At 40.6% G+C, this 11,092-nt stretch overlaps 1 pseudogene; it reads left to right on the forward strand.

The window, feature by feature from the left end:
* The first annotated feature begins 7,486 nt into the window (after window positions 1–7,486).
* On the forward strand, window positions 7,487–9,802 carry LOC101358004 (etoposide-induced protein 2.4 homolog pseudogene; annotated as a pseudogene).
* Window positions 9,803–11,092: the final 1,290 nt, after the last annotated feature.

Below are 11,092 nucleotides of genomic sequence, written 5' to 3' on the forward strand. Positions count from 1 at the left end.
GTGTGTATGTGCTAGTTGTCAGTCTCATCAGCGATGTATGAAACTTTCAGTTGTTCCATATCATCAGCAACACTTGATTTTTTCAGGTTGTTTTTTTTTTTTTTGTTGTTGTTTTAAGTCATTTTTGTGAAGAGGAGTATTATTTCCTTGTGTTTTTAATTTGCATTTTCCTTACAATTAATAGCATCCAGCTGTTGCACCCTACCAGACCAGCTGCAGGAGTGGCTGCCAGAGGTACAGGTTCAATTCAGAGTGGGAAAAAGGGTCACAAGGCAGTCAACTGTAGTCGTGGTTGAGTAGGTAAGGCCATGGACTAGAAACCCATTGGAGTTTCCCCATGAAAGTTCAAATCCTGCTGACCATGGAATATTTGGAGCCCTGTTTGCACAGTGGTTAAGAGCGGTTCCTTGGGAAAACCATGGGGTAGTTCTACTCTGCCTCAAAGGCACACTATGAGTCCAAGTCAACTCCACCATAATGGTTTTCGCTTTTTTTTGTTTGTTTTAATGTCCTGTATTGTTACTGCAATGGTGGGTATGAGCCACCTGTGGGAGAGGCCAATAATGAGACAGGGGTGAGGTGAGCAGCAAAAGTGTTTTATCATATATTGATATACAGGAGACAGAGGGGAATGAGCTCCTCCAAAATCTGCCTCCCCTCTGGAGGCCAACAGAGGATTTTATCGGGACAGGGTCAGGGTCCAAAGAATCAGTGGAATGTTAGTTCCCCTTTGAGGTGGGCACAATGACCTCGTTCCAGACATGCTGGCCTTTTGATGCTGTCCTGGTTTCGGCCACAAGATGATTTTTCCTTGTTCAGCACTTGTTGTTCTACCTCTCAAAGAGGAACTTAAGTTAAATTTAAACTTTTATAAAATCATGGGAAAGCAAGAAGGAAGAGAGGAGGAAAGTAAATCAAAGTCATGGGAGCATGCAAAAGTGAACTATGCAAGCTAGGCATTAACAATACCACAATAACCAGGAAACTAAGCCTATACTACTGGAAATAAACAATAAATGGGGGGCAAGGCCAAGGTGGTGGAATAGTCAGATGCTTCCGGTGGACACTCTTACAACAAAAACCCGAAAAAACAAGTGAATGGATTATATATGACTATCTAGGAGCCCTGAACATCAAAGGAAAAGTTCAGGAACTGGACTGAGTGGCAGGGAGAGGGAGAGACGGTTTGGAAGCAGCAAGGAGTTGCCAGCCTGATCCGGCGAGAGCTTGAGCCCTTCAGGCCTGATCAGCTCATGGGGGAGCGGTGAGGCACACAAGAAGCAGTGCTTGGGAGGTGTATTCCACACCAGGAGAGACCCAGCGGCAGAGTCTACTCTGCCACCCAGAACCAGTGTAAAGCAGCCCTTGATCCGTGAAACATAAGTACTTGGCTCCAGCCTACAGTGCAGATCAAAAACACCCCCCTTATGGAAAAACCTCTCTATCATGTACCTCCCTGTTCCCTGCTCCCTGCTCTGCACTGCGTCCTGGACTGGCTTCAGCAATTGCCAAGTCCCGTGGGCCAGAAGTAGGAGCCATCACACTACCTGAGCCATTCTCTTGGCCTTGGAGAGTGAAGAAATTAACAAACGGGAAAAAATAATCTGCTGCCTCCCCTAAGTCAGGAATTCAGGGGAGGCACAGCTCCTTTGCCTAGGCAGAGGCGTAAGGGATCCATGGACTTTGAGTGCCTTTCCCCCTGCATAGACTTGTGTGGGCCCATTTCAACAGAGTAGGCCCTCACTACTGCAGTACAACAGGGTAGATACCTGAAGTCTAACTTCAACTCTTTCAGCTAAGAATTTGCAGGTTCATGAAATTTGACACTGCTCTGCCCATTAAGCAGGGTCTTCACCTACCCACATCAGGGGCCTGAGGACTGGTGGCTCCACCCACGCCAGCTAGCCACCTGTGATAAGGCCCAAGAATAAAGGGTGCCCTGCAGTCCTTACACTCAACAGCATTGGGTGCTCATGGCCTGGCTGCAAAACTCACCCACCCATGTGCTCTAGGGAACAGGACACTCCTTCCTCCTGGACACTTGGGAGCAGCCATCAGCCCCTTGACTTGCTCAGAGTGTGTCCTCCTGCTGCAGCCAGATGCCTAAGCCTACACCCATCACCCATGCCTATCTAGGAGTGTAGGTGAGAGAATGCACCACACACTTGGTGGCTATCTACCTGGGTACCTAAGCTGAATCCGTACAAGAGGAGTGCGCAGACTCCTGAGCTCACATACCTAGTAACAGATCTATACACCTGGTGACAGAACATTAGCGCTTCAAAGGTGCAAATAATCAAACTAGCTCACATGAACAGTGTATTTGGGCATATCTAAACAAAACAAGAAGCTAATACACAGTAAGCAAACATAAAATAAATGAGTATAATAACTTATTGATGGCTCGGAGACAACAGTCAATATCAAATCACATAAAGAGGCAGTCCATGGTGGCTTCAGCAAGTTCCCAAAATAAAGAATCTAGAAATTTTCCAGAGGAGGAAAATTTCTTGGAATTACCGGGGGCAGAATACAGAACATTAATATACAGACCTCTTCAAGAGATTAGGAAGGAATCAAAACACAGAACATGCAATAGAGGAAATTAAGAAGTTTAGAGAAGAGCATAATGACAACTTAGCAGGCTGCAAGAGTCCATAGAGGGACAGCAATCAGAAATCCAGAAGATTAACAATAAACTGTCAGAATTAAACAACTCAATAGAAAGTCATAGGAGGAGAATTGAGGCAATGGAAGTCAGTGAGACTGAAGATAAATCACATGACATCAACTTACTTGAGGAAAAATCAGATAAAATAGTTTAAAAAAAAATGAAGAAACCCTAAGAATTATATGGGAGTCTATCAAGTGGAATAACCTACGAGTGATTGAAGTACCAGAACAGGGGGAATAACAGAAAATACAGAGAGAATTGTGGAAGATTTGTTGCCAGAAAACTTCCCTGATATCATGAAAGATGACAAGATATCTACTCAAGATGCTCCTTGAACCCCACATAAGGTAGATCCCAAAAGAAAGTCACCAAGACATATTATAATCAAAATTGCCAAAACCAAATGTAAAGAGAGAATTTGAAGAGTGGCTAGGGATAAACAAAAAGTCATCTACAAAGAAGAGTCAATAAGAATCAGCTCGGATTACTCAGCAGAAACCATGGAGGCAAGAAGGCAATGGGATGACACATATAAAGCCTTGAAGGAAAAAATTTGCCAGCCAAGAATTATATATCCAGCAAAAATGTCTCTCAAATATGTTGGCGAAATTAAGGCATTTCCAGATAAACAGAAGTTTAGGGAATTTGCAGAAACCAAACTCAAATTACATGAAATACTAAAGGTAGTCCTCCTGTTAGAAAATCAATAACATCAGATAACAACCCAAGACTAAACAACAGGACAGAAAACCAGATATCAATCCACATAGGGAAGTCACAAAAATAAACCAAAGCTAAAACACTGAAAATAGGGAAACAGATGTCTATATGTAAAAGACAACAACATTAAAACAAAACAGAGGGACTTAAAAATTGTAGACATAGATTTTTCATATGGAGAAGAAGTCAAGGCAATATAAAGAAATAAAAGAATGGTTTAAACTTAGAAAAATAGGGGTAAATATTAAGGTAACCACAAAGGAAACTAAAAATCTTACCAATCAAAATAAAAAACCACAAAAATATAAAGACTCAGCAAATACAAAATCAACATCAATGAAAAAGATGAAAAGAAAAACAACTCAGCACAGAAAATTAAGTGGAACAAAGAAACTGTGAACAACACACACAAAAAGACTCCAAATAATAGCGCTAAACTCATACATATCAATAATTATGCTGAATGAAAATGGACTAAATGAACCAATAAAAAGACAGAGTGGCAGATTGGATTAAAAGAACATGAACCATCTATATACTACCTACAAGAGACACATGTTAGACTTAAAGACACAAACTAAAACTCAAAAGATGGAAAAAATACATTTTAAGCAAACAATACAAAAAAAAAGAGCAGGAGTGGCAATATTAATCTCTGACAAAATAGACTTTAAAGTAAAATCCACCACAAAGGATAAGGAAGGACACTATATAATGATTAAAGTGTCAATACACCAGAAGGAAATAACTATGATAAATATTTATGCACCCTATGACAGTGCTCCAAAATACATAAAACAAACTCTAACAGCATTGAAAACGAGATAGATAGCTCCACAATAGTAGTAGGAGACTTCAACACACCACTTTCGGTGAAGGACAGAACATCGAGAAAGAAGCTCAACAAAGACACAGAAGGTCTAAATGCTACAATCAACCAACTTGATCTCATAGACATATACTGAACACTCCACCCAACAGAAGCCAAGTATACTTTCTTCTCCAATGCACATGGAACATTCTCTAGAATAGACCACATATTAGGCCATAAAGCAAGCCTTAACAAAATCCAAAGCATTGAATTATTACAAAGCATCTTTTCTTACCAGAAAGCCACAAAAGTAGAAATCAATAACAGAAAAAGGAAGGAAAAAAAAATCAAACACATGGAAACTGAACAACACCTTGCTCAAAAACTACAGAGTTATAGAAGAAATTAAGGATGGAATACAGAAATTCGTAGAATCAAAGTAGAATGAAAACACATTCTACCAGAACCTCTGGGACACACCCAAAGCAGTACTCAGAGGTCAGTTGATAGTAATAAATGCACACATCCAAAAAGAAGAAAGGGACAAAATCAAAACATTAACCTTACAACTGGAACGAGTAGAAAGAGAGGTGCAAAAGAAGTCCTTGGGTGCCATAAAAAAGGAAATAAGAAGAATTAGAGCAGAATTAAATGAAACAGAGAATAGAAAAACAATTGAAAAAGTTAACGAGAACAAAAGTTGGTTCTTCGAAAAGATCACCCAAATCGATAAACCACTGGCCAAGCTGACAAAAGAAAAACAGGAGAGGAAGCAAATAACCCGAATAACAAATGAGATGGGTGATATCACAACAGACCCAACTGAAATTAAAAGAATCATAACAGAATACTACGATAAATTGTACTCTAACAAATTTGAAAACCTAGAGGAAATGTTCAAATTTCTAGCAACTCACTACCTACCTAAACTAACACAAACAGAGGTAGAACAACTAAATAAACCAATAACAAAAGAAGAGATCAAAAAAGTAATTAAAAAACTCCCAACAAAAAGAAGCCCTGGCCCAGATGGCTTCACTGGAGAATTCTACCAAACTTTCAGAGAAGAATTAACACCATTACTACTAAAGGTATTTCAGAGCATAGAAAACGATGGAATACTCCCAAACTCATTCTATGAAGCCAGCATAACCCTGATACCAAAACCAGGTAAAGACACCACAAAAAAAGAAAATTACAGACCAATATCCCTCATGAACATTGATACAAAAATCCTCAACAAAATTCTAGCCAATAGAATTCAGCAACATATCAAAAAAATAATTCACCACGATCAAGTAGGATTTATACTAGGTAACCGGGGATGGCTCAACATTAGAAAAAGAATCAATGTAATCCATCACATAAATATAACAAAAGATAAGAACCACTTGATCGTATTAATCTATGCAGAAAAGGCATTTGACAAAGTCCAAGAGCCATTCATGATAAAAACTCTCAGCAAAATAGGAATAGAATGGAAATTCCTCAATATAATTAAGGGCATTTATACAAAGCCAACTACCACCATCATCCTAAATGAAGAGAGTTTGAAAGCATATCCCTTGCGTATGCAAACCAGACAAGGATGCCCTTTATCAGCACCTTTATCCAACATTGTGTTGGAGGTCCTTGCCAGAGCAATTAGGCTACAAAAAGAAATAAAAGGCATCCAGATTTGTAGGGAAGAAGTCAAAGTTTCTCTATTTGCAGATAGTATGACCTTATACGCAGAAAACCCTAAAGAATCCACAAGAAAACTACTGGAACTAATGAAGATTTCAGCAAAGTTTCAGGATACAAGATAAACAAACAAAAATCAGTTGGATTCCCTTACACCAACAAAGAGAACCTCGAAGAGGAAATCACCAAATCAGTACCATTTACAATATCCTCCAAGAAGATACAATACTTAGGAATAAATCTAACCAGAGACGTAAAAGACCTATACAATGAAAACTACAAGACACTACTGCAGGCAACCAAAAGAGACCTGCAGTAGTGGAAAAACATACCTTGCTCATGGATAGGAAGACTCAACATTGTGAAAAATGTTAGTTCTACCCAAAGTGATCTACAGATATAATGCAATCCTGATCCAAATTCCACCAGTATTTTTTAATGAGATGGAGAAACAAATCAACAACTTCATCTGGAAAATGAAGAGGCCCCGGATAAGCATTACTCAAGAAGAAGAACAAAGTGGGACGCCTGACACTACCTGATTTTAGAACCTATTATACCGCCGTGGTAGTCAAAACAGCTTGGTACTGGTACAACAACAGATACATAGACGAATGGAATAAAATTGAGAATCCAGACATAAATTCATCCACTTATAAGCAGCTGATATTTGAGAAAGTCCCAATGTCCATTAATTGGGGAAAAGACAGTCTCTTTAACAAATGGTGCTGGCATAACTGGATATCCATCTACAAAAAAATGAAACAAGACCATACCTCACACCATGCACAAAAACTAACTCAAAATGGATCAGACTTAAATATCAAATCTAAAACAATAAAGATCATGGAAGAAAAAATAGAAACAATGCTAGGAGCCATGCCATAAAGAGAATACGAACCATAAGTAACAACGCACAAGCACCAGAAGAGAGACTAGATAACTGGGAGCTCCTAAAAATCAAACACTTATACTCTTCAAAAGACTTCACCAAAAGAGTCAAAAGACAACCTACAGACTGGGAAAATTTTTTGGCTACGACAAATCCGATCAGCGTCTAATCTCTAAAATCTACAAGATATGGCAAAAACCTCAACGACAAAAAGATAAATAACTCAAGGAAAACTTTGGCAAAGGATATGAATAGGCACTTCGCCAAAGAAGATATTCAGGCGGCTAACAGACACAGGAAGAAATGCTCATGATCATTAGCCATTAGAGAAATGCAGATCAAAACTACACTGAGATATCATCTCATCCCAACAAGCCTAGCATTAATCCAAAAACCACAAAATAATAAATGCTGGAGAGGTTGTGGAGAGACTGGAAGACTTATACACTGTTGGTGGGAATGTAAAATGGTACAACCACTTTGGAAATCGATTTGATGCTTCCTTAAAAAGGTAGAAATAGAAGTACCATATGATTCAGCTATCCTGCTCCTTGGAATGTATGCTAGAGAAATAAGAGCCATCACATGAATAGATATATACACACCAATGTTCATTGCAGCACCGTTCACAATAGCAAAAAGATGGAAACAGCCTAGAAGCCCATCAACAGATGAATGGATAAACAAATTATAGTATATCCACGCAATGTTAAAGAAAACTGATGAAGCCGTAAAACATAACATGGAGGAATCTCGAGAGCATTATGCTGAGTGAATTTAGTCAGTCACAGAAGGACAAATATTATATAAGACCACTATTATAAGAACTCAAGGAAAGGTTTAAACACAGAAGAAAACATTCTTTGATGGTTATGAGGGTCGGGAGGGAGGGTGAGCGTTATTTACTAACTAGATAGTAGATAAGAATTATCTTAGGTGAAAGGAAGGACAGCACACACTACAGGGGAAGTCAGCACATCTGGACTAATCCAAAGCTAGGAAGTTTCCTGAATATGATCAAACACTTGGAGAGACAGAGTAGCCAGGGTGGGGATCTGGGGACCATGCTTTCAGGGGACATCTAGGTCAATTGGCATAACAAAGTTTATTAATAAAATGTTCTGCATCCTACTTTGGTGAGTGGCGTCTGGGGTCTTAAACGCTTACAAGTGGCCATCTAAGATGCATCAGTTGGTCCCAACCACCTGGAGTAAAGGAGCATGAAGAACACCAAAGACACAAGGAAAGTATTAGCCCAAGAGACAGAAAGGGCCGCATAAACCAGAGACTTCATCAGCCTGAGACCAGAAGAACTGGATGATGCCCTGCTACCACCAATGACCACCCTGACAGGGAACACAACAGAGAGTCCCTGACGGAGCAGGAAAAAGGTGGGGTGCAGAACTTAAATTCTTGTAAAAAGACCAGACTTAGTCGTCTGACTGAGACAGGAGGAACCCTGGAAGGCATGGCCTCTGGATTCTCTATCAGACCAGAATTAAAACAATTTCCAAGGCCAACTCTTCAGACAGGGATTGGACTGGACTGTGGGACATAAAGTGATACTCGTGAGGAGTGTGCCTCTTAGCTCAAGTAGATACAAGAGACTAAATGGTGAGATGTGAAGGCAGAGAGGGTTAGGAGTTGGTTGAATGGACATGGGGAATCAGAGGTGGTAAGGAGGAGTGTGCTGTCACTATGGGGAGAGCAATTAGGGTCACTTAACAATGTATGTATAAATTTTTGTATGGGAGACTAACTTGAAATGTAAACTTCATTTAAACTATAACAATGAACAATAAACAAATAAATAAAAATATCAAATCCTAAAAAAAACAATAATAATACAATAACTGTGAAATTTCCACACAGTCCCTTTCAGTATGGCCCTCAGCCTAGGGAGGAGCTGAATGGGTCCTTGACAGAGCTGCCTTACCCTTCATGATGAGACATTTTGAGGCACTTCTCTCTCCCTGTGTAGCTGATAGTGAACGGTGGTGAAGAGGTGGCTGACAGTGTCAAAACCTTTCTCAAAGACCTTGTCAAGGGAATCAAGGACTCCTTCTGGGGTATCTGCACCATTTCAAACCTGGAGGCTTGAATATTGCAAAAGAGGGAGGAACATCATGGAAGAAGGGCAAGTAGTGTCCTGACGCAGAGGAGGGCCCAGAGTGTAGAGCCAAAGCAAGAGAGTGAGCCACGTATGGTTGGTAGAATTTTCCAGTGCTGTGCTTGCAATGGAGGAGTATTCTGCTGGAGTCTCCCCTTGTTTTACCAAACATTTATTCCTGTGCTTCAGTCAGTAACAGCACAAAGTATTGGTGATCCATCACTACATGGAGTTGGTTGGTAGTGGCTGGAATTCTTCCTCACATCAATTTTCAGTGCTGTTTGGGGGCTCTGCCTGTTTGTGCTTAACAAAGTTGTCAATGCCATTTGTTTCCAAGATATTGCCGATCTGGCATTTGATGTATCAGGAAGGAAGCGTCACCCATTCCCTAATATCAGGAAAATAATTGCTGATATGCTCTTCCACCTTTTGCTGCAGGCTCTTTTTCTTCTCCAGGGATGTCTGTGAGTCTCCTCCCCATCCATCTTGTTGGGCAGCTGGTTAGTCTCCTACATATGTCCCTTCTGTATTCATTACACTGCTTTGAATATCACTGGTTCAATAAAAGAATTGAAATGCACCAGTGGTTGTCATAGAAAGGAATTGTCCCTACTACCTTGGATTTGGTTTGTCCTTGGCTTTGCTCACAGCAATGCAGTCCTCATACATTATCAGTGGCTGCCTCGTCTCCATTCTCTTTCGTTTACTTATTATCACATCAATGAAGCAAAGACCCCTGGTAAAGTGTATCTTTTTCATTTGAGCGTCTTCTCCTTGGTGGTCTTCTTAAGTAACAGACCCTTCTGTAAGACGGTTGACCTGCAGTCTGCTTTGACTAGCTCAACCTTGGCAGAGAAGTTCCCTTCACCACATCCAACTCCTGCCAAATTGAAGGCTGCTTCAGGCCACTGACTTCACCTGCCTTCCACAGGGGATAGGTGGGGTTGGAAGGATGATGTAGCAGCTCTTTCCCTATTCACTTCTCCTGACCAGGGAAGGCAGGACCCACTCTGCCAAGGGCGCTTTACATATTCCCTTCTCTCTGCGGAACTGGAATTTTATCTCTGGTGTATTTAGGCAGAACCTTCCTGACACTACTATGTGGATTTTTAACACCATCAGTCTGAAAGGACCACAGGTTTTTCTGTAGCTATTTTCTAACGTTTGCCAGACCTTGTGCCTGGACTGATTTAAATGCTTTTTCTCCTTGTGCTGCTTACCCTCCCACCCCCTTCCTGCCTTCCACCCTTGGATGAATGGAGTATGTAAATCTAACTGTTGCGAATAGTGGATTTGTTATTTTTGTTGTTCTTCTGTGAAACTCATACATTGGAAGTGGCAGGTGAAGGAGTACCTCAGTTGCTCCTGGTCACTGCCTTTATAGCCATCACTGTCTTGATTTTTGTAACTTGGGTTAGGTTTCGGTCTCTCTTGTTACATTGCAAAAAATGAGTGTGAAGAGATGCTACATGAGGAAAGATCTGGCAGCTAGATCTGTTGGGTTTTAAGGAGTGTTTTTCTTTCTTCCTCTTTAAGGGGAAAGGCTTTCTTCACTGGTACATAAAGTACAAAAACTACAGGGAGTTACCAGTTCTGGACAAGTGCCACTGAAACACAGAATGCTCAGAGAACCTGAACTTTTCAACTCTGAAAGTCTGAGATTTACTACTGGCCGTTACCGGGTTTGTTTGGTATTTCAAAGAAATATTGAGTGTTGCTAATAAGAACTGAAAGGGTAGATTTACTAAACCCATTGAACTTGTGGGGGTGGAGGGAAGGCAATAAAAGCCATGTTGATCAGACAAGGCATTGTGAGGGATCTTACATACAGAGGTTGACACTAAGAGTCTCAGGATGGACAGTGAAGCATCAAATGTGACCCACACAGGGCAGTGGGGGTTGTGGGCTTATATACTTGGTCTTTGTGTGCAAGGATATTTGCAGGGGGACCAGGGAAAAACATATCTAATCTCTGATGGATGGGGCTGTTTTTGTACTAGTTAATAGGTTTCAGTTGACAGTTACCACAAAGTCATGCATTTGGTGTGTTTTTTCCTGGTCCAGGTCACTGCTCAGTCAGGTACTCTGGTTTTTCCCCAGGGTACTTTGCAGGCAGGACCTATCTTGTATTGTTCATGGACCTCACATCAGTAACTTTTAAAACTCTTTTGTGAAGCAGATGTTTAATCTTTGCTCTTCCTC

Source organism: Trichechus manatus, unplaced genomic scaffold, assembly GCF_000243295.1.
Source record: "Trichechus manatus latirostris isolate Lorelei unplaced genomic scaffold, TriManLat1.0 scaffold00180, whole genome shotgun sequence".
In the NCBI taxonomy this organism is placed as follows: Eukaryota; Metazoa; Chordata; class Mammalia; order Sirenia; family Trichechidae; genus Trichechus; species Trichechus manatus.